The 24,913-nt window shown below is 42.5% G+C and overlaps 1 protein-coding gene across 1 annotated transcript in view; it reads right to left on the reverse strand.

The window, feature by feature from the left end:
• Positions 1–13,605, reverse strand: part of enox1 (ecto-NOX disulfide-thiol exchanger 1) — a 149,539-nt gene extending 135,934 nt beyond the window's left edge. The window contains exon 1 of the mRNA XM_065014022.1: positions 13,177–13,605. The gene's annotated coding sequence lies outside the window, so the exon portion shown is untranslated. The remainder of the gene's footprint in view (positions 1–13,176) is intronic.
• Between the last annotated feature and the right edge of the window lie 11,308 nt (positions 13,606–24,913).

Consider the following 24,913-nt stretch of genomic DNA (forward strand, 5'->3'; position numbering starts at 1 on the left):
GTACAAAGTTAAGTATTTGGTCCCATATTCCTAGCACGCAATGATTACATCAAGCTTGTGACTGTACACATTTGTTGGATGTATTTTCTGTTTGTTTTGGTTGTGTTTCAGAGTATTTTGTGCCCAATAGAAATGAATGGTAAATAATGTATTGTGTCATTTAGGAGTGACTTTTATTGTCAATAGGACCATGATATGCTACACCACTGCTCCTGGGTGGATCAGCGGTCTAAGGCACGGCATCTCAGTGCAAGAGCCGTCACTACAGTCCCTGGTTTGAATCCAGGCTGTATCACATCTGGCCGTGATTGGGAGTCCCATAGGGTGGCGCACAATTGGCCCAGCATTGTCCGGGTTTGGCGAGGTAGGCCGGCATTGTAAATTTGTTCTTAACTGACTTGTCTAGTTCAATAAAGATTAAATAAAAATAGATTAATGTGGATGCTACTATGATTACGAATAATCCTGAATGAATCGTGAATAATGATGAGTGAGAAAGTTACAGACGCATACCCCCCCCCCCCCAAAAAAAAAAGCTAGCCTCCCTGTTATTGTAATGGTGAGAGGTTAGCATGTCTTGGGGATATGATATTTGTGCGTCTGTAATTAGACAAGTACAGTCATTAATTAGACAAGTACAAAACTCTTAAGAATAAGTATAGACATATTTATATCTGAAATTGGATAGGTGCTGGTTGAAGACAAAACTTCAGCCACAAATGTCCTCAGTAATGCTGTACACAGTTATACAACTTCAGTAAAAGAGCACACATGTCCTCATTTATAAATATCAGTATAAATATGAAAACATTTGGGAGTACTCACAGATTTAGAACAGAACAAACATTTTAAGTATTGATAGTGTGCGAAGTACCATGTGTACTGCGTGCATTTGAATTGGCATATGTTGTTTGTCGGTTCCACATGGGCCAGTTGCATTTCTCAGTGACAGGCGGCACATGCCCACAATCCGCCACGCTGCCATAAAGCCCTGTGTCCCTGGGCAGTACTGTAGGGATGGTGTGCATCTCACGGATGAGGGCAACGACCTCTTTCTTCCTTGAGGGTCTGAGAGCTGGTCTCTCCTCCGTTCTGGCAAGACGCACTCAGTTGTACACACAACCACACTCACTGCCTCTCCAAGAACCTAAAGGCTCTTCTAAGAGCCACGTAATAAATGTGAATAAGCACTGTGTGTCAAAACCATACACTAAAGAGAATTTGTCTAAATGTATCCTTCGAGAGGGGAACTCAGGACCTGCAGTTCCCAGGGCAGTGGCACTAACTGTCACGCTACCAACCTTGCTTTAAACATAATAACTTGACACTAGTTACATGAACAGTCTGGTGATGACAGGAAGCTTTTGTTGCACAATGTTTTTGTTGTTCATTCACTTGGTACTGACTGAACATTTATTTATCTTGCTTGGTTAAAAATGAATTATCTAAAACAGTTGATGTGTTGAAAACAGTCTAATTTCTAGAGTTAGCTCTAACCAGGTTAGCAAGTATGGCATTTTCTTTTGACTGCGCACAGTGCGGTTGTGCTAGCAAGCAATTATGTTTTTGCTTAAACTGGGTGCACTCACACAAAGTGCGAATTTTGATGTTTAGGAACACACTGAAAAGTAACTTGATAATGTATTGATAAGTCAGTGCAAATTTGGATTATAATTACAAGAAGAAAATTGCATTTAGAAAGGAGGGAGAGGACTTAATTAATGCATAAGGTAAGGTTAGTAACGCTAGCTAACGTTAGCTTTGGATCGTCGAATACAACATGTCTGTCTGGTGTGCTAGCTAGCTAACTGCTTCTTATTTTTACCAGCAACAGTTTGTGTTGGGAGAGGCACGGCTGATCTTGGTCGAGGCTAGCTAGCTAGCAGCAGTTATGTTAAATGCCGAAATCTGATTGCACACGTAACGTTAACAAGCAAGCCAATTTGACTGTATGGAGTAGCTAACGTTAAATGAGCAATGCCCATTGTATGATGTATTATAAATTAGCACCGTGGCAATTTCCCAAAGTTTGGTGTTGACTATGAACTTTACTTAGCTAGCTAGCTATAGTACCTATGCTTTGGAAGAATGTGGGATATCAGTTATTGTCAACATTGGGTTGTTACTTGTTAACTAGTTAGCTAGCTAACTGGCTATAGCAGGCAAGGACGTTCGCTAGCTTCCTTGTTTGTTTACACAGATGACTTCAGCCTTATATAAAAAAAACTTCCTTGGCAAAAAATAGCTAGCTAGCTTTCCTCGTTTGTTGGTTAGCTATCCTGCCAACTCTCATCTGACTGGTATTCTATCTGTGATATAACGTTACGTTAGCTAATCAAAACGCGGAAGTACAGTTCCCGCTCAGCCCAGTCAAAACTGTTCGCTGCTCTGGCCCCCCAATGGTGGAACAAACTCCCTCACGACGCCAGGACAGCGGAGTCAATCACCACCTTCCGGAGACACCTGAAACCCCACCTCTTTAAGGAATACCTAGGATAGGATAAAGTAATCCCTCTCACCCCCCCCCCCCCTTAAAAGATTTAGATGCACTACTGTTCCACTGGATGTCATAAGGTGAATGCACCAATTTGTAAGTCGCTCTGGATAAGAGCGTCTGCTAAATGACTTAAATGTAAATGTAAATGTAAAACAAAACCACTTTCAGCTCACTAATAATAACAACAACATTTTCATGTCGAACAATGTATCTGTATGCATTTATTGATTAACCTCAGCTTGAGTAGCAAGATATAGATATCTATAGCCTAGGTTTGTCCTCAACCACTTATCTTCACTGGCTGCTGCCTGGCTGGTGCAGGCGGCGCACTGTTTGTGTTGTTGAGTTGCTGATTGACCGAGTTGCTAGCCAATCAAGTTAATTTGCACATTTCATTGAGATTGGTGTCATATTGCCTTTGATATAATAGTAAGGAGATTTGAATTTAACACTAAGCTTCAACCTGCTCTCTGCCTAAATATCTCAGTGCCTTCTCCCAGCCAGTCCCTCTCCACCCAAGGACACAGAGGACAGAGGGATGAGGATAGGAGAGAGGAAGGAGTGGGAGAGAGGATGGTGAGAGAAAAGAGAGGGGGATGGGGAAGGAGAGGTGGATGGGGAAGGAGAGGGGGATGGGGAAGGAGAGGGGATGCGGAAGGAGAGGGGGTGGGGAAGGAGAGGGGGTGGGGAAGGAGAGGGGATGCGGAAGGAGAGGGGGTGGGGGAGGAGAGGGGATGGGGAGGAGAGGGGATGCGGAAGGAGAGGGGGGTGGGGGAGGAGAGGGGATGGGGGAGGAGAGGGGATGGGGAGGAGAGGGGATGCGGAAGGAGAGGGGGGGGGGGAGGAGAGGGGATGGGGGAGGAGAGGGGATGGGGGAGGAGAGGGGGTGGGGGAGGAGAGGGGGTGGGGAAGGAGAGGGGGTGGGGGGAGGAGAGGGGGTGGGGGAGGAGAGGGGATGGGGGAGGAGAGGGGATGGGGGATGGGTTGCAGAGACAGAGGATCCGAGAGAGGAGAGCAGATCAATGTGGCTGCTTCAGGTAGTCAGTCTGTTTCGGGGGATGATTGCCCTGATAGCACCATGCTAATGCAACTGTTCTCATCTTCCTCCCTTAATAACTGTTTTAATAAAAACCTACACCTCTCACAATACAGGCATGCTCTAGTACTTCCATCTCTTTCGATTCAACATTTGTATGGGATGGAAAGAGAAAGATTGAGGCTATTCCAGCAGTCAAGCCCAGTCAGTGTAGTGACAGCATCAGTGTGTGTCTCTGTCAGGCTAGCAGAGAGAGGCAGCTTGTTCCCAGTGTTACAGACTGACTGCAATGATCATTCTTTGTTCCCACTGGTAGACTGGCCTGTAATAAGGACACATCCCTCACTGTCTCTATACTGGCTCAATGTACTACCGCTGTGCAGACACAGACACACACAGATAAATACACACGCCAGTATTCACACAGAGAAATATACAATAAAAACACATAAGTAGTAACATGCACACACAGACACACACATGCTGCAACATCGAGAGCATCCTGACCGGTTGCTTCACTGCCTGGTAAGGCAATTACTCGTCCTCCGACCGCAAGGCACTTCAGGGGGTAGTGCGTACGGCCCAGTACATCACTGGGGCAAAGCTGTCTGCCATCCACGACCTCTACACCAGGCGGTGTCAGAGGAAGACTCTAAAAATTGTCTTAGACCCCAGCCAACCCAGTCATAGACTGTTCTCTCTACTACCGCATGGTAAGCGGTACCGGAGTGCCAAGTCTAGGACAAAAAGGCTTCACACAGTTTTTACCCCCAAGCCATAAGACACCTGAACAGGTAACCAAATGGTTACCCGGACTATTTGCATTGCCCCCCCCAACCCCTCTTTTACGCTGCTGCTATTATCTGTTTATCTTATATGCATAGCCACTTTAACTATACATTCATGTACATATTACCTCAATAAGCCTGACTAACAGGTGTCTGTATACAGCCTTGCTACTCTTTTTTCAAATGTCTTTTTACTGTTTTATTTCTTTACTTACCTACACACACACACACACACACACATTTTTTCCCCCACACCATTGGTTAGAGCCTGTAAATAAGCATTTCACTCTAAGGTTTACACCTGTTGTAGTCGGCGCACATGACAAATAAACTTTGATTTGATTTGACACACTGTAGCAGTGGAATCATTCTTTCCAAATCAAATCAAAATCAAATCAAATGTATTTGTCACATACACATGGTTAGCAGATGTTAATGCGAGTGTAGCGAAATGCTTGTGCTTCTAGTTCCGACAATGCAGTGATAACCAACAAGTAATCTAACTAACAATTCTAAAACTACTGTCTTATACACAGTGTAAGGGGATAAAGAATATGTACATAAGGATATATGAATGAATGATGGTACAGAGCAGCATACAGTAGATGGTATCGAGTACAGTATATATATATGAGATGAGTATGTAGACAAAGTAAACAAAGTGGCATAGTTAAAGTGGCTAGTGATACATGTATTACATAAGGATGCAGTCGATGATGTAGAGTACAGTATATACGTATGCATATGAGATTAATAATGTAGGGTAAGTAACATTATATAAGGTAGCATTGTTTAAAGTGGCTAGTGATATATTTACATCATTTCCCATCAATTCCCATTATTAAAGTGGCTGGAGTTGGGTCAGTGTCAATGACAGTGTGTTGGCAGCAGCCACTCAATGTTAGTGGTGGCTGTTTAACAGTCTGATGGCCTTGAGATAGAAGCTGTTTTTCAGTCTCTCGGTCCCAGCTTTGATGCACCTGTACTGACCTCGCCTTCTGGATGATAGCGGGGTGAACAGGCAGTGGTTCGGGTGGTTGATGTCCTTGATGATCTTTATGGCCTTCCTGTAACATCGGGTGGTGTAGGTGTCCTGGAGGGCAGGTAGTTTGCCCCCGGTGATGCGTTGTGCAGACCTCACTACCCTCTGGAGAGCCTTACGGTTGAGGGCGGAGCAGTTGCCGTACCAGGCGGTGATACAGCCCGCCAGGATGCTCTCGATTGTGCATCTGTAGAAGTTTGTGAGTGCTTTTGGTGACAAGCCGAATTTCTTCAGCCTCCTGAGGTTGAAGAGGCGCTGCTACGCCTTCTTCACGACGCTGTCAGTGTGAGTGGACCAAAAACACCTTCCATAAGTAGGTGTTGGACTGTTGGACTGTCTTTGTCTGAATTTGTTGATATTTTACTCACACACTGCACTCTCCATACCACAGTCCTGACATATCATAACATCATGAACATCACTAAATGTTCTGGCCTCAGTCTAACATGGATCTTTACTGATCGGGACGTTTTATATGATGCTACACTAACCAAACCTTGGAGTGAACCCAAAACAGACAAACATGCACGCACCTATGCATGCAAACATACTGTACCATTCAACATTTTGGACACACCTACTCATTCAAGGGTTTTTATTTATTTTTACCATTTTCTACATTGTAGAATAACAGTGAACACATCAAACTATGAGATAACACAAATGGAATCATGTAGTAACCAAAAAAGTGTTCAACAAATTAACATATATTTTATATTTGAGATTGTTCAAAGTAGCCACCCTTTGCCTTGATGACAGCTTTGCACACTCTTGGCATTCTCTCAACCAGCTTCACCTGGAATGCTTTTCCAGCATTCTTGAAGGAGTTCCCACATATGCTGAGCACTTCTTGGCTACTTTTCCTTCACTCTGTGGTCCAACTCATCCCATTTGGGTTGAGGTTGGGTGATTGTGGAGGCCAGGTAATCTGACGCAGCACTCCATCACTCTCTTTCTTGACCAATTAGCCCTTACACAGCCTGGAGGTTTGTTGGGCCATTGTCCTGTTGTAAAACAAATGATAGTACCACTACGCGCAAACCAGATGGGATGGCGTATCACTGCAGAATTCTGTGGTTGCCATACTGGTTAAGTGTGCCTTGAATTGTAAATAAATCACCAACAGTGCCACCAGCAAAGCACCCCCACACCATCACACCTCCTCCTCCATGGCTCACGGTGGGAACCACACATGCGGAGATCATCCGTTCACCTACTCTGCGTCTCACAAAGACACGGTGGTTGGAACCAAAAATCTAAAATTTGGACTCATCAGACCAAAGGATAGACTTCCAACGGTCTAATGTCCATTGCTTGTGTTTCTTGGCCCAAGCAAGTTTCTTCTTCTTATTGGTGTCCTTTAGTAGTGAAGTCTTTGTAGCAATATGACCATGAAGGCCTGATTCACGCAGTCTCCTCTGAACAGTTGATGTTGAGATGTGTCTGTTACTTGAACTCTGTAAAGCATTTATTTGGGCTGCAATTTCTAAGTCTGGTAACTAATGAACTTATCCTCTGCAGCAAAGGTAACTCTTGATCTTCTTTTCCTGAGAGCCAGTTTTATCATAGCGCTTCATGGTTTTTGTGACTGCACTTGAAGAAACTTGACTGACCTTCATGTCTTATAGTAATGATGGACTGTCATTTCTCTTTGCTTATTTGAGCTGTTCTTGCTACAATATGGACTTGGTCTTTTACCAAATAGGGCTATCTTCTGTATACCACCCATACCTTGTCACAACACAACTGTTTGGCTCAAACGCATTAAGAAGGAAAGAAATTCCACAAATGAACTTTTAACGAGGTACACCTGTTAATTGAAATGCATTCCAGGTTACCACCTCATGAAGCTGGTTGAGAGAATGCCACGAGTGTGCAAAGGTGTCATCAAGGCAAAGGGTGGATAAAATATATTAAATATATTTTGATTTGTTTAACACATTTTTGGTTATTACATCATTCCATATGTGTTATTTCTTAGTTTTGATGTCTTCACTATTATTCTGCAATGTAGGAAATAGTAAAAAATAAAAACCCTTGAAAGAGTAGGTGTTCTAAAACTTTTGACTGGTATTGTACATGCACACACACATACAACTTTGAGTTATCCCAACAGTGTGATACCCTCAGATGCGCTGCAGTATCTATGGCAGCCCCTGTCTAGACAGTAGAGAGAGAACAGGTACCAAACCCTTAAGATGGCTTGGTTGGCCGATGGTCACCACAGAGGGGACAACTAAGGTCCTTTCTTTAATGAACTGGAAATGTAGTCCACTATATTCAGGGTACTTATTCTGTCCAACAACTTGTGAAATATTTCTAAACATCTATCATACTAATAATACCTCCACATGCCAGTAAAACCATTGCAAACCCTCTTCGCTCCCTCTTTCTAACAACAAAATGCATGCCTTGAAGATAGAAATGTTAAAAACATCTGGGACTGAATGTTCTTATAAGGATTCCCACGGAACAATCCAGAATATTGTATTTCTATTTCTAGCAATGCATCAAAGGGAGAGAAAAAACAGCACCAAGGCTGTTGGTGAAATAGATGTGTGTGCTACACCCAAGATGAATGTTAGATAGATACGTATCAAACCCCACTCATGATGGCTTCTGCTGTCATCATAAGATGACCACAGGGGGAGTGGGTCAGTATTTGTGTGTGTGTGTGTGTGTGTGTGTGTGTGTGTGTGTGTGTGTGTGTGTGTGTGTGTGTGTGTGTGTGTGTGTGTGTGTGTGTGTGTGTGTGTGTGTGTGTGTGTGTGTTTGTGTGTGTGTGTGTGCGTGTGTGTCCTGGATGATGACTGTGAGAGAGAAAGCACATCAACTAACAGTAGTTGATAGAGGAGGGAGATGAGCAGTCCCCTATCTCCTAACATCTGTCTGTATCCAACAGTCGTTCTCTATTCTTCTCCAGTACGAGGAAGAGCAAGAATCTGGTCCTTATCTACGAAACCCCTGTTTAACCCTTCTAATATGTCACATACACACAAGGAGTGCAGATGCACTATCGAGAGCATCTTGACCGGCTGCATTACTGCCTGGTTTGGCAACTGCACCACCCTCGACCGCCAGGCTCTACTGAGCGAGGTGCGAATGGCCCAGCACAATCACTGGGGGCGAGCTCCCAGCTATTCAGGACATTCATACCAGGCGGTGTCTGAGGAAGGCCCGAAAAATTGTAATTATGGTACTGGCACTGGCACTGTTTATAGCTTGCATTATTGTGTTTATCTTATTTCTCGTGTTTTCTTACTTTATATTTTTTCTTCTTAACTTGATATTGAATATTGCATAATTGGGAAAGAGCTTGCAAGTAAGCATTTCACTGTACTGATTTACACCTGCTGTATCCTGTGCACGTGACAAAAAACGTTTCAACTTTAAACACTGCATGCACACACACCTCACTCCAAAGACAGATGAAGACAGTCCAGGCATTGATGAACTTACTGAAACAGGAAAGCAAGACTCACAAAACACACCGCACACATAAACACACACATACAAACAGCCAGCCAGACCCTAGCCTAGTTAAAGGACTTAAATATCACGGGAGAAGTGGAAAATTACCCCTCAAAAGATCAGCCTCAGTCTTTTGCCACAGTATTCTCTCCATTTTAAAGGAAAATAGGATTTAAACCAGAATGAAAAGGCACTGTGCTAGACCACAGCCAATTAACTATAACTGCTCAATTCTACAGAAATAACGGCTCTACTCTACAGAAATAACTGCTCAACTCTACAGAAATAACCGCTCTACTCTACAGAAATAACTGCTCTACTCTACAGAAATAACTGCTCTACTCTACAGAAATAACGGCTCTACTCTACAGAAATAACTGCTCTATTCTACAGAAATAACTGCTCTACTCTACAGAAATAACTGCTCTACACTACAGAAATAAAAACAACTTCAACCAAAAGAAAATGTGACTGAGCTAACATATGGAATTGTTTTAAGATAGTCATACCATGGATCATTTAGCTATTTGATTTAGAATTTTAGGACCCCTATAGGTATCAAAAAATATATACACTAATTATTTGATAAAATATTGAATTTGGGCCTTACTACTAAAGCCCATAGAAACACATTCATACATGGAAAAACAGACCCCCCCCAAAACATCATGAGGAATAAGGCTTTGAATTGTCTGTCCTATATCTAGGAGATCTAAGAAAGCTAAAGAAATATTTCTGTTTGCTGGACACATTTAACCTCTTTTTTTGTTGAAACAAATCTACCTCCATAATTCCATTCATTTTTTAAACTGGTACTGGGTTACCTTCAGTGGAGTCCTGTGACAGTTATCATGTTCCTGAGAGTGTCATCATGTTCCTGAGAGTGTCATTTCTTATAGAGGTCATATTAGTAGGCCAAACCATTCGGAGGCTACAGATGTTTTTGTGAGAAGAGCGATTTTCGGAACTTCTCCTGGCCTGACAAACAGTGCTGTTGCGTTGCCACTTTCCACAGCAGATGCGGACGGCCGACAAAGGCAAAACATTCTTTTATATCTCTAGCTTAAACTGACAGATTTTAATGGAGATTTTTGCATTATGTTCATTAGATTGATTCACGGGTGCGTCATTATATTTTATGAACATGCATACCGTGTCAATACTGAGGTCCCTCTTTTACAGATGTAAAAAAGAAAGAAAGTTAAAGAGATGAAAGACAGATTACATTGCAGTTTCAACACACACACACACACACACACGTGCGCACGCGCACAGAAGACGAAAACACCCTGATTGGCGCATAGCTGGGAGAACTAACCCCCACTGCCTTAAAAGCCTCAAGAGGGAAATTGTCTCTTTCTTTCTCTCTCTCTCACTCTCTCTTTTTTCTCTCTCCCTCTGCCTCGCTCTATCTCTATCCTTTTCTCTCTCTCCCGTTCTCTCTCCCTCTCTCTCCTGTTCAGAGAGGCAGGCAGGCAGAGAGGCAGCTAATTGTATTTCCTGCCTGTTCTTCCATGGGCTTCAATCCCAATTAGATATGCCTGGTCTGATCTGCTGCCAAGCCTCAGCTTGACTAACTGGGTTCAGCTCTCACACACACAGACAGACTCCATCACACAGGCCATCTCGGAGAGTGGTCACACATGGGATTCTCCCACCACCGTGTGAGACAGCCAGGGAGGAAACAGCAGCCAGAGCCCTGAGGGAATGAAACACTGTGACTGAAGAGCTTTCTAATTCAATGAGGACCACTGTGGGTGTGTGTGTCCATGTGTGTGGAGTGGAGAGGCATGCCATGGCTAACACCATCACCATCCCCTCCTTAGGCTCTGCATTGTCCATCTCCATCCCACTCCATATCAATAGTAAGATACCGACATACAGCTAACGCACTCGCACACACACAGCAGCTGTGTATTCTGTCCCGTTAAAACTCAGTTTGTGTTTGACTACAGTACCCAGCTGTTAGTGTTACTAAAAAACAAGATGAGAGAGAGAGAGCGAGAGAGAGAGAGGAGCAGGTCTAATTCCCTTGGCCTGGGGATCGATGGCAAACACAGCTGTGTTTATTTTAAACACAAATCCTGAATCAGGTCTGTACTTGTAGACTTGATTATGTATTGAACCAATTTAAAGGGGCAGAACCAGGCTATAATGTAACAGCTCATCAGTAAATGCCACAGTAATCAGTGCCAGTGGTTGTGTGTGTGAGGAGCGGTGTGGGGTCAGGAGAGGCAGAGCTGTGTTTGTGTGTACAACATGAACAGCAGTGTAATCCTGTTAACTCCATGGTGGGTTTTATATTATACCATAAATACAGCATGGTACAGTCACTATACTCATTCAATAAAGAGAGGTGTGAATGTTAAACAAATGACACAACAATCTCCCTTTCTACTCCCTCAGTCTCTCTTCCCATCTCTCTCTCTCTCTGCTCAGTGGTGATTGTTTTAAGGGTTGAAGCTGTTGTTTACAGACTTCAATTCTGTTCTCTGAACTTATATGTTTCCCCCCAAAAAACAATGCCCCCTGGGAAATATGGCTGTTGCTGTTATGGTGTTAAATGAATCCCTGTTTCTTCTCTCCTGTTTCTTCTCTCTTCGTTCCCTCTCTCCTCCTTTCTCTCTCTCTTCCAATCTGTGAGTAAATATTTAGTTGTCTGAATCACGTTAATGTAACATCACTCACAGACCTTCAGTAGAGGATGTTTGATGGCTCACTGAAAGGACCTTCTCTGCTTTCATAATTCACCCATCTATTTAGACATATCACAATAATAATAATGAAACCTGAAATTACTCTGTCATCAAACATTGCATTTTGTCTTTAATAAATATAATTTAAGCTGTTCACAGCCATATTGCAGCCTGCAACACTTCAATTATTAGAAGGACATTTTAATTTCCTTTTTCAATTAAGACTAGCTCAACCACTAGACCCTACACTCTCCCTCTACTGTATTTCTCAGTGGAAAATGTGTTTTTCTATTCAACAGCTTGTCTATATCTATGACAATAATATAGTCTTCAAGCTCACACCTTTCAATCAGTCCTTCGTTATCAGCTGCACTGGCTTCATGCTAATTTTCTTCATTAGATGCCACACCTAACATAATAGAAGCTGTAGAGGACTCATGTTATCTTGCATAATCAAACAGACACACATAGCTACAGTGGGGCTAACTACAGATATGGAATAAGATGTTACTTACATAAGGCTCTTAGCAGAGGTTCCATTACGCAAATGAGAATTTGTATAATTAATGCTCAGTTATATTCACTACTTTTAGCCATCATACAGCACTATGAGTGTCACCAATCTAACCACAGTAATGTTCTCCCAAGGATCCCCCCCCGCCACCCTCTCTCCGCTCTCCGTGGTGCTGAACCGGTTGCCCAGGTGACGTATGATCAAGCGCATCCGCCAGGCAGCGAGCTGTTGTGTTTGACTCACCATCACCGCAGCAGAGAAAAGCATCGCTGACTGCCAGTATTCACTTTAACATCCACTTTCTCTCAAGGACGCCATTCTCAAGTAGCCTAGCTATTCACTCATTGATAAACAAATAATATATGCGAACTGGAAATAGAGGCTGATTTAAACCCAGAAAGACCCGACATTTAGCAAACAATTTTCTATCTTCCTGTTTTTGAAAACTGAAGTAGCCTATTCAGAATAGGGGTTTTGACCTAAACAGAGGCAACTAACTTATTTGTAAAACAATGCCGTTTGAAATGGGTCTACGTTGAATAGTAGGCCATTAGGAATTGATGCTTGTGTTTCCATCAACTTGCGTGCCCTTTATCAAGTCTGTATTTTATATAGGCTAACTGAATAGAATAATATTCACCTATCTAAATCAATAAGAAAATATATATACGTTTTCAATCAACAAATACATAGCCTGGCATAAATGGAAACATTCAACATGTCTGATATGGCAGCATTCTATTAGGGTGCTCGAGGCATTATCTCTCTCTATCAGTTTATCTCAATACATAATTACACCACATCTAGCATGTCCAGCTATTAATATCTCAATAGGTTATTAATGGTAGTAGCCATGCAGTGATGGGGATAAGAGGTGACACCGCTGCCTTCAATTGAAGAGGGATTACCAGCAGCGATCTCGTTGGGTAGTCTGCATACCAAATAAAATCAAATCAAATGTATTTATGAAGCCCTTTTACATCAGCTGGTGTCACAAAGTGCTATACAGAAACCCAGCATGAAATCACAAACAGCAAGCAATGCATATGTAGCACAATCACACAATGTCAGAAACAGAAATCGCCGCGCATAAAACAAGGGAATTTCACGAGGAAACCAGCCTGTTTCTTACCGTTTTAAGTTTTCAGGGATTCTGGAGGAGAAGAATGACGGATGCGACGCCACTGTCAACCCTCTTCTCTCTCTCTCCTCCCGCGAGCTCTCTGGCGCATCTCACGGAGGAGTGGTGGGGACACCCTGCGAGCCCCCGTTTCCTCCTGTCCACCGAATAAAAACACCGAGTTGGGCGCGCGCCATCTACGGTTCGCTGTGCAAGACTCGACAGGCGGGTTGACTGCCTCTGAAACTAGCAAGGACGTTTTCAGTTACGGAAAATGGGTTTACAGCCTGAAAACAGAAAAGGGGAAGGAAAGCTGCGGTCGCTTGGCTTAACAAAGTCAGTCGGATAGATGATGCATAACGTATATAAGGTATAACAGATAGCTGCAGATAATCGATCTTCTTCCTGGGGCTTCCCATCAGATGCTTTACAGTGCGCTCTGTGTTTATCATCATTAGATAATAGTCCTACCGACGCTTATCTGGCCACTGGAGACTTAGATCCCTCTACACAATGACATATTTACATCATTATTTGCATTGGTTTAAACATGTTCTTTTAAATAATTTAGCAGACGCTCTTATCCAGAGCGATTTACAGGAGCAATTACAGTTGAAGTCTGAAGTTTACATACACTTTGGTTGGAGTCATTATAACTCGTTTTTCGACCACTCCACAAATTTCTTGCTAACAAACTATAGTTTTGGCAAGTCGGTTATGACATCTACTTTGTGCATGACACAAGTAATTTTTCCAACAATTGTTTACAGACAGATTATTTCACTTATATCCACTGTATCACAATTCCAGTGGGTCAGAAGTTTACATACACTAAGTTGACTGTGCCTTTAAACAGCTTGGAAAATTCCAGAAAATGCTGTCATGGCTTTAGAAGCTTCTGATAGGCTAGTTGACATCATGTGAGTCAATTGGAGGTGTACCTGTGGATGTATTTCAAGACCTACCTTCAAACTCGGTGCCTCTTTAGGAAAATCAAAAGAAATCAGCCAAGACCTCAGAAAATATTTTGTAGACCTCCACAAGTCTCGTTCATCCTTGGGAGCAATTTCCAAATGCCTGAAGGTACCACGTTCATCTGTACAAACAATAGTACGCAAGTATAAACACCATGGGACCACGCAGCCGTCATACCGCTCAGGAAGGAGACACGTTCTGTCTCCTAGAGATGAACGTACTGTTGCGAAAAGTGGAAATTAATCCCAGAACAACAGCAATGGACCTTGTGAAGATGCTGGAGGAAACAGGTACAAAAGTATCTATATCCACAGTAAAATGAGTCCTATATCAACATAACATGAAAGGCCGCTCAGCAAGGAGGAAGCCACTGCTCCAAAACCACCATAAAAAAGTCAGACTACGGTTTGCAACTGCACATGGGGACAAAGATCGTACTTTTTGGAGAAATGTCCTCTGGTCTGATGAAACAAAAATAGAACTGTTTGTCCATAATGACCATTGTTATGTTTGGAGGAAAAAGGGGGACGCTTGCAAGCCGAAGTGCATCGACCCAACCGTGAAGCACAGGGGTGGAAGCATCGTGTTGTGGGGGTGCTTTGCTGCAGGAGGGAATGGTGCACTTCACAACATAGATGGCATCATGAGGAAAGGAAGATTATGTGGATATATTGAAGCAACATCTCAAGACATCAGTCAGGAAGTTGAAGCTTGGTCGCAAATGGGTCTTCCAAATGGACAATGACCCCAAGCATACTTCCGAAGTTGTGGCAAAATGGCTTAAGGACAATAAAGTAAAGGTATTGGAGTGGCCATCACAAAGCCCTGACCTCAAACCCATAGAAAATTTGTGGGCAGAACTGAAAAAGCATGTGCGAGCAAGGAGGCCTACAAACCTGACTCAGTTACACCAGCTCTGTCAGGAGGAATGGGCTAAAATTCACCCAACTTATTGTGGGAAGCTTGTGGAAGGCTGCCCGAAACATTTGACTCAAGTTAAACAATGTAAAGGCAATGCTACCAAATACTTATTGAGTGTATATAAACTTCTGACCCACTGGGAATGTGATGAAAGAAATAAAAGCTGAAATAAATCATTCTCTCTACTATTATTCTGACATTTCACATTCTTAAAATGAAGTGGTGATCCTAACTGACCCAAAACAGGGTATTTTTACTAGAATTTAATGTCAGGAATTGTGAAAAACTGAGTTTGAATGTATTTGGCTAAGGTGTATGTAAACTTCCAACTTCAACTGTATGTTAAGTGCCTTGCTCAGGGGCACATTGACAGATTGTTCATGTAGTGACCTCGGGGATTTGAACCACCGACCTTTCAGTTACTGTCTTGGTTTAATTTGTAGGTCAAAACAATGGTTTAATTTGTAGGTCAGTGCTTTTTTCCTACATACTATTGGGGGGGGGGTAAGTTCAGTCAGAAGGAAGAAGATTGGGGATGACAATGTCTAGTCTTCCATTTGACCTCAAACAATTTAAGTCCATTTGTATTTCTGTTTAGAAAAGTTCACTTACATTGATTCTGTAACTGAGATGACTAAATACCTGAAAAAGCAAAGGCATATCACATCAGTTCTGCAATATAATAACCAACAACTCTAACATTAAAATCTAATGGAAAATACATGAAACATGATGTAATACCTATGACTGAGGAAAACAGTAAATAGATTCCTCCATACCTCCAGTAGCCTTGACATTACAGATAACTGTCCCTCAGGCATGATCCCTAGAGAACATTTGCACACACATACACACACACACACTACAGGGTACTGTAGCTATAGAATCTGTGTCTGCAGGATATTACAAGGTAAAATGGCACAGCAGGTAATGTAATTAGTTTAATGTGGACGAAATCTTCATTCAAACATTCCATTGACTCTGCTTAGGATGTTTTATATCATGACAGATAATAGATAAATAAATACATTCTATTGAATTAATTACAGCCACCTGCTAAATGTGAAAATATTATCTGATGACTTGGCCCCACCTGGTGGTAGCTTTGAGAGCAGCTTTCACATGTCCTGTAAAATGGGTTATTTGGTCAGTAGGAAAACACTAAAAAAAAAGGTAGACAATGAATAATACTATGACTAACCAAATAAAAACTAATCCTCTGCCATCGGTCATCTTTATTTCCAGCAGTGGTGTGAACCTAATAAAAGGTTGTATGTGGATAGTAGGTTCTACAAACCCCAACCATAGAGCAGAGCAGTGTTGTTGATATTGTTTCAAACTCTTGTTTCATATTACTCTTTGTTGTGGTTTTCTGTTCATCAATGTGTTAGTCTGTTTGTCCATTTGTGGCTAACAAAATGACACTCCCTTCTTTCCTTTAATCAGTGCACTAAGAATGGGTCTTAAATCACTAGCCGTAAATCAACTGTAACATTAGACACATCCACCAAGGGTGGGGAGAGAGAAAGAGAGAACTCTGATTAACCACTTCTCCCAATAGGATGATCCCCTAGGTCAGCTTGCTCTGCAGCTCACTAAGAACATTGAAACTAAAGACCAATCAAAAAAAAGTTTCATTTATAAAAACCAAAATCATACCAATTGACCTCAAATTGAAAAACAACTACAATGAAAATTGAAAAATTCAAATTAAATTACAAACTAAACTTGATTATCTCTCCCTAAATTGAAAATGTACATTGGCAGAATATTTTAGCCTCCATGATGTAAAAGGAAGAAAAACCCTCTCAGAATACAGTCTGGAAGTTAAAAGAGGAAGACATGGTAAATCTTGGCTGCCAAGACATCAGAGAATATGTAGGTATAGATCCTTTTCCAGTACACGACAGACACACTGACGCCACATACAGATGCGCACGATTCTTGGCAGCAGTAAGAAAGCCATCACCATTTGCGCCCATTCAACTTAGCCTTGATTCACATTTTTATTACTTCTAAACAAAATAACTTTTGGGGTTTCTTAACGCTTACATTGATGTTTTGATTAATGCTTGAACAGTCACTGAGGTTATATTTGGTTGTGATCTTAGCAAAATAACTATTTTGGATGCAGCAGTTGTTAGCTAGAATGCTAACGCTCATTGATATAGCTTGAAGTTGTTAGCTAGAATGCTAACGCTCATTGATATAGCTTGAAGTTTTTTAGCTAGAATGCTAACGCTCATTGATATAGCTTGAACCAAAATATAGCTGAAGAGCCATTTTACTGGTTGAAGTGCAAGTGTTCAAGTTCAAGTGACACAAATATTATGTTAAGCAGGAGATTCATACGTTTCAAAATCCAATTATAATCCACTCATAACCAACATGTAAATAGATGGGGTTTGTTGCTGGTGTGCTATAAGAACTCCCCTTGTTCTGCCACCAACTTGTGTGCATCGCCCTCGTGCAACAATGTTTGCAAACACAGAAAGGGGTCTATTTGGATTTACACCTGTAATGTTCGTCGTCCTCGTCTGAGGAGTATGAAGGATCGGAGGACCAATGCGCAGCGTGGTACCTGTTCATGATGAATTTATTAAACACAGAACACTAAAACAAAGCGAATGAAACAAAACAGTCCTGTCTGGTGACATACACAAAGATAGAAAACAATCACCCACGAAACACAGGTGGGAAAAGGCTACCTAAGTATGATTCTCAATCAGAGACAACTAACGACACCTGCCTCTGATTGAGAACCATACCAGGCCAAAACGCAAAACACAACATAGAAAAATGCACATAGACAACCCACCCCAACTCACGCCCTGACCAAAACAAAGACATAACAAAAGAACTAAGGTCAGAACGTGACAACACCAAATAGAAACAACTGAGATGCACTTCCTGTGTTCCAACCCACAGAATGATAACATAATAGAAACATACAACCCATACTTTAGTAAAATATATACCAAATTTAAACAGTTCGCTGATGTACATAACCCCCCCATCCTGCTCGGAGAGGAGCAGCAGCTAAATGTGTCACCCTGTGCCACAACCAGAGAGACATGAGATAGACTTTGCAGCTGTTAGTGTTTTTGTTTTGTTTCATTGTGTTATGTTTCTGTTCTCTTTTGTTGTTTCCATATTGATTTTTTCAAATTCATTTAATTTCTGTACATACTTACACACAACATGTATGCACTCTAAATACACATCAAATAACATGTAATACACTCATACACTTGTGCACACACTCCTATATGCACGCACACTCATACAAATCCATGTGCACAAGTCTTTGCATGTCTATGTGAGCATACACAAACACACACACACACACACACCCTCTACTGGACACTGTGGTGAAGAAGGCATGACAGCGACTCTTCAACTTCAGGATGCTGAAGAAATTCGGCCTGTCCCACGAGAGCCCTCACAGTGTTCTACAGGAGCACCATCGAGAGCATACTGTTGGGTTGCATCACAGCCTGATACGGCAACTCCACCGCAGCGGACCGAAAGGCCCTGCAGAGGGTGGTACGCTCAGCCAAACGCACCATTGGGTACACTGCCCTCCAGGACACCTACAACACCAGGTGTCACAGAAAGGCCAAGATCATCAGGAAACTCGGCCGCCTGTGCCATGGCCTGTTCTCCCTGTTTCCATCAGTCAGATGTGGGCAGTATAGGAGCATCATGGCAAAAGACTGTAAAACTGGCCAATAGCTTCTACCCCCAGACCATCAGTCTGCTGAACAGCCACCACTAGTCAGCTACCTACTCCCCCTGCCTTCCCCCAGCCTCCCCTGCCTTCCTGCCCCCACCCCAATGGACATTATCATGCTGAATAGCCACCACTAGTCAACTACCTAATCCCCTTGTCCCGCCACCTGCTTCCCCGGTCTTCCTACCCCATCCCCCATGCTACTCCAGCTATGGACATTTAAACATGCTCCCACTCCAATGGACATTTATCCTTGCCACAGTTGTTCATATTTTTATATTATTATTTATATTTTTATTCTTATCTATTTATATTTGATTTGATTTGTTTATTTCAGTTTGTCCTGCAGTGTCCTGCATCACTGTACCTTGTAATTACATCTGCAGCCCTGTACATGTGACTATTAAACTCTCTAATCTAATCTGACACCTTCATGCACACCGTCATTCCATTGAGGATCTCATTGTATCTTATTGTACCTATTCAATGTCGTTACACAGGAGACTGGGGGAGAGGCTGGAAGAGAGAAAGGAGAGAGATGCTCTCAGGAGAGCGAGCTGTCAGCTAGCTTCCTCTATTTCTCACACTCGTACAGGCGCGCACACACACACACACATAAATGCAAGCACACACAATCTCTACACAAAATTATGCTGTCAGCTGGCTACATCCATCGCTCACACATGCACAAACAGTACAACAACACCTGACCCTGGGGTCTTCATAATAACTGTGGCTCAGAGATATGCATCAGCCCAGTCCTGGACCTGCGGCCCACTTTATGGAAGTGAACCACTCTATTTCGTCCCTTCGCTATTTCGGCACCGAACACATCACCCTGTGTGAGGGGGTGACCTTGACAATGTATTGTTAAAACAAGAGGCTGCCTGGATCTTTAATTTACAGACCCTTGCTCCCTTCACTCTCAACGTAGACTTTGATCTGAAGCCATTCTTGTGATTACTGTGATTCTACTATCCATTGTAAATATTTATAGGCCTATGTAGCCAAATTGTATCTATGATCGTATGTTATTCATTCATGCTTTTTATATGTTCTATTTATATATAAATCAACCAATGGAATCAAGCCAAATCTATCCATGATTACAGACACCTGTGTTTCCTTTGACACTATATAAACTAGTGACACGCAGTGTTTGTCATTATACCCTGATGAAGACAGATTGTCCCTCAAAATGTTGGTTATTAAATGATTGAATCTGAGCTCCTAGAGTGTGAGGCTCTCCTTTTATTTTTCAACTGGGCCTGTGGACCAACACACACTCTCATACCACAGCCAAGTTATCTATGACGTAGGGATGGTGTAGTGAACACGAGGTGAGACAGAGCGCTGGTTTCAAGCGCAGGGCGCAGCAGGTGTTTATTGTAAAGGACCAGAGGAGGAGGCAGGTAGCTGGGTCCAGGGGCAGGCAGAAGGTCATACACAGGGGGTCCAAAAAGGCAACAGTACGGGCAAGGAAAAGACTAGTAACGTCATCCAGGAGATCAGGCAATAGGTAGATAACAGGAAATCTGATAGGCTAAGGTACAGGCAGGGTATAGGCTAAGGTACAGGCAGGGAATAGGCTAAGGTACAGGCAGGGAATAGGCTAAGGTACAGGCAGGGTATAGGCTAAGGTACAGGCAGGGTATAGGCTAAGGTACAGGCAGGGAATAGGCTATGGTACAGGCAGGGAATAGGCTAAGGTACAGGCAGGGAATAGGCTAAGGTACAGGCAGGGTATAGGCTAAGGTACAGGCAGGGAATAGGCTATGGTACAGGCAGGGAATAGGCTAAGGTACAGGCAGGGAATAGGCTAAGGTACAGGCAGGGAATAGGCTAAGGTACAGGAAGGGAATAGGCTAAGGTACAGGCAGGGAAAAGACTAGTAACATCATCCAGGAGATCAGGCAATAGGTAGATAACAGGAAATCTGATAGGCTAAGGTACAGGCAGGGAATAGGCTAAGGTACTAGGCTAAGGGACAGGCAGGGAATAGGCTAAGGTACAGGCAGGGAATAGGCTAAGGTACAGGCAGGGAATAGGCTAAGGTACAGGCAGGGAATAGGCTAAGGTACAGGCAGGGAATAGGCTAAGGTACAGGCCGGGAATAGGCTAAGGTACAGGCAGGGAATAGGCTAAGGTACAGGAAGGGAATAGGCTAGTAACGTCATCCAGGAGATCAGGCAATAGGTAGATAACAGGAAATCTGATAGGCTAAGGTACAGGCAGGGAATAGGCTAAGGTACTAGGCTAAGGGACAGGCAGGGAATAGGCTAAGGTACAGGCAGGGAATAGGCTAAGGTACAGGCAGGGAATAGGCTAAGGTACAGGCCGGGAATAGGCTAAGGTACAGGCAGGGAATAGGCTAAGGTACAGGAAGGGAATAGGCTAGTAACGTCATCCAGGAGATCAGGCAATAGGTAGATAACAGGAAATCCGATAGGCTAAGGTACAGGCAGGGAATAGGCTAAGGTACAGGCAGGGTATAGGCTAAGATACAGGCAGGGTATAGGCTAAGGTACAGGCAGGGTATAGGCTAAGGTACAGGCAGGGAATAGGCTAAGGTACAGGCAGGGAATAGGCTAAGGTACAGGCAGGGAATACACAAAAGACGTTGTTAGTGAGGCAGGCAAAAACTATTATACACAGGAGGAGTAAATCACAGGAAACCCAGCGCTCAGAAAGACATGTGTCACAAAACAAACAATACCTCACAGTGATGGGGTGCAAAGAACTGAACTAAATAGTGTGTGATAATGACATACAGGTGTGTGAACAGGTGATTAGAATTCAGGTGATTGGGATCTGGAGAGTGAGCTGCGTTCAGGGGATCTAGGTGTTTGAGGGTGTGAGTTGGAAGCAGATGTTAGATGGAGCCACACATTTTCATTTAACTAAATCTGCTGCCACAATTAGAAATGGGAGGGAAAAAACGAAGATACAGAAGAATTGGCTAAAATACAAATACATGAGCTAAGATATAAGCTAGATGTAATTACATAAGCTAGATACATACAGTGCCTATAGAAAGTCTACACCCTCTTCAACTTTTTTCACAAATTGTTGTGTTTTAAAGTGGGATTGAAATAGATTGAATTGTCATCTTTTGTCATTAATCTAGACAAAATAATCCATCAATGAGAGATTTACATGCATATTATTAATGTTAGATCTCCGTGTACATTTAAGGGCTGGCCATGCTGCCCTGTTATAAGCCAATTGTAATTTTCCGATGTCCCTCTTTGTGGCACCTGACCACACGACTGAACAGTAGTCCAGGTCTGACAAAACTAGGGCCTGTAGGACCTGCCTGGTTGATAGTGTTGTTAAAATGGCAGATAAGCGCTTTATTATGGACAGACTTCTCCCCATCTTAGCTACTGTTGTATCAACATGTTTTGACCATGACAGTTTACAATCTAGGGTTACTCCAAGCAGTTCAGTCACCTCAACTTGCTCAATTTACACATTATTTATTACAATATTTAGTTGAGTTTTAGGGGTTAGTGGATGATTTGTCCCAAATACAATGCTTTTAGTTTTAGAAATATTTAGGATGAACTTATTCCTTGCCACCCTTTCTGAAACTAACTTCAGCTCTTTGTTAAGTGTCACAGTGATTCACTCGCTGTAGTAGCTGAAGTGTATAGTGTTGAGTCATCCACATACATAGACACAGTGGCTTTACTCAAAGCCAGTGGCATGTCATTAGTAAATATTGAAAAAATGTAAGGGACCTAGACAACTGCCTGGGGAATTCCTGATTCTACTTGGATTATGTTGGAGAGGCTTCCATTAAATAACACACTCTGTGTTCTGTTAGACAGGTGACTCTTTATCCACAATATAGCAGTGGGTGTAAGCCCTAATACATACGTTTTTCCATCAGCAGGCTATGCTCGATAATGTCAAAAGCTGAACTGAAGTCAACTGCCATGCTTGTTAAATGTCCTTCCCTATAAGTGTGCTGAAAGTCTATTGTCAATTTGTTTACAGTAAAATAGCATTGTAGCTGGTCAAACACCATTTTTCCCAAAGGTTTACTAAGGGTTGGTAACAGGCTGATTGGTTGGCTACTTTTTCTTCCTTCCAGGCCTTAGGGCACACACTTTCTTATTTGCCATTGAAGATATGGCAAATAAGAGTGGCAATATCATCCCCTATTATCCTCAGTAATGTTCTATCAAAGTTGTCAGACCCCAGTGGCTTGTCATTGTTGATAGACAACAATAATTTCCCCACCTCTTCCACACTCACTTTACGGAATTCAAAATTACAATGCTTGTCTTTCATAATTTGATCAGTTATACTTGGATGTGTGGTGTCAGCGTTTGTTACTGGTATTTCATGCCTAAATTTGCTAATCTTGCCAATGAAAAAATCCTTAAAGTAATTGCCAATATCAGTGGGTTCGTAATGGATGAGCCATCTGATTCAATTAATGACTGAGCTGAGTTTGCCTTTATGCCCAGAATTTAATGTAAGATGTTCCAAAGCTTTTTACTACCATTCTTTATATCATTTATGTTTGTTTCGTAGTATAGTTTCTTCTTCTTTCATCCAGTTTAGTCACATGATTTATGTGACTTATTTTCAATTCCTTTTGCCTCATCCCTCTCCTCCATACAAATGTTCCATTCCACATCAATCCACAGGGATGTGTTACGTGCAGTGTCTGGTTGCTCCTCATTACACACCACCGACCAAAAAAACATTCTTTACATCAACAACATATGAATCACTACAAAACGTATTGTATGACCTCTTATACACTATACTAGGCCCAGCCTTTAGAACTTTGGTATTCCTAGATATGTGTTCTATATTGTGATCGCTACAACCAATGGAATTGGATACTGCATTAAAGCACATTTCTGCAGCATTAGTAAAGATGTGATCAACATGATTTCATTCCTGTGCTGTTTGTAACTACACTGGTAGGTTGACTAATAACCTGAACCAGGTTGCAGGCACTGGTTACAGTTTGAAGCTTTTTCTTGAGTGGGCAGCTTGATGAAAGCCAGTCAATATTTAAATCACCCAAAAACTATACCACTCTGTTGATATCACATACAGTGCCTTTGGAAAGTATTCAAACCCCTAGATTTTTTCTACATTTTGTTATGTTACAGCCTTATTCTAAAATTGATTCAATTGTTTTTTCCCCCTCAATCTAACAACAATCCCCCACAATGACAAAGCAAAAATAGGTTTTTAGACATTTTCGCTCATTTATAAAATCTCCCATTTACGTAAGTATTCAGAGCCTTTACTCAGTACTTTGTTGAAGCACCTTTGGCAGCGATTACAGCATCGATTATTCTTAGGTATGACGCTACAAGCTTGGCACACCTGTATTTGGGGAGTTTCCCCCATTCTTCTCCGCAGATCCTCTCTGTCAGGTTGGATGGGGAGCGTTGCTGTACAGCTATTTTCAGGTCTCTCCAGAGATGTTCAATTGGGTTCAAGTCCGGGCTCTGGCTTGGCCACTCAAGTACATTCAGATACTTGTCCCGAAACCACTCCTGCATTGTCTTGGCTGTGTGCTTAGGGTCATTGTCCTATTGGAAGGTGAGCCATCGCCCCAGTCTAAGGCCCTGAGCTGGAGTAGGTTTTCATCAAGGATCTCAATGTACTTTGCTCCGTTCATCTTTGCCTCGAACCTGATTAGTCTCCCAGTCCCTGCCGCTGAAAAACATCCCACATCTTGATGCTGCCACCACCGTGCTTCACCGTAGGGATGGTGCCAGGTTTCCAGAGCATTCAGGCCAGAGAGTTCAATCTTGGTTTCATCAGACCAGAGAATCATGCTGTCATGTGCCTTTTACTGAGTTAATTCTGTCCGGCCACTCTACCGAAAGAGTGCTGCAGAGATGGTTGTCCACAAAGGAACTCTAGAGCTCTGTCAGTGTGACCATCAGGTTCTTGGTCACCTCCTTGACCAAGAGGCCCTTCTCCCCCGATTGCTCAGTTTGGCCAGGCGGCCCGCTCTAGGAAGAGTCTTGGTGGTTCCAAACATCTTACATTTAAGAATGATGGATGCCTCATAGATGCCTCATAGTCTCATAGCAAAGAGGCTGAATACTTATGTAAATAAGGTATTTCTGTTTTTAT

Source organism: Oncorhynchus nerka, linkage group LG3 (assembly GCF_034236695.1).
Source record: "Oncorhynchus nerka isolate Pitt River linkage group LG3, Oner_Uvic_2.0, whole genome shotgun sequence".
Taxonomy (NCBI): Eukaryota; Metazoa; Chordata; class Actinopteri; order Salmoniformes; family Salmonidae; genus Oncorhynchus; species Oncorhynchus nerka.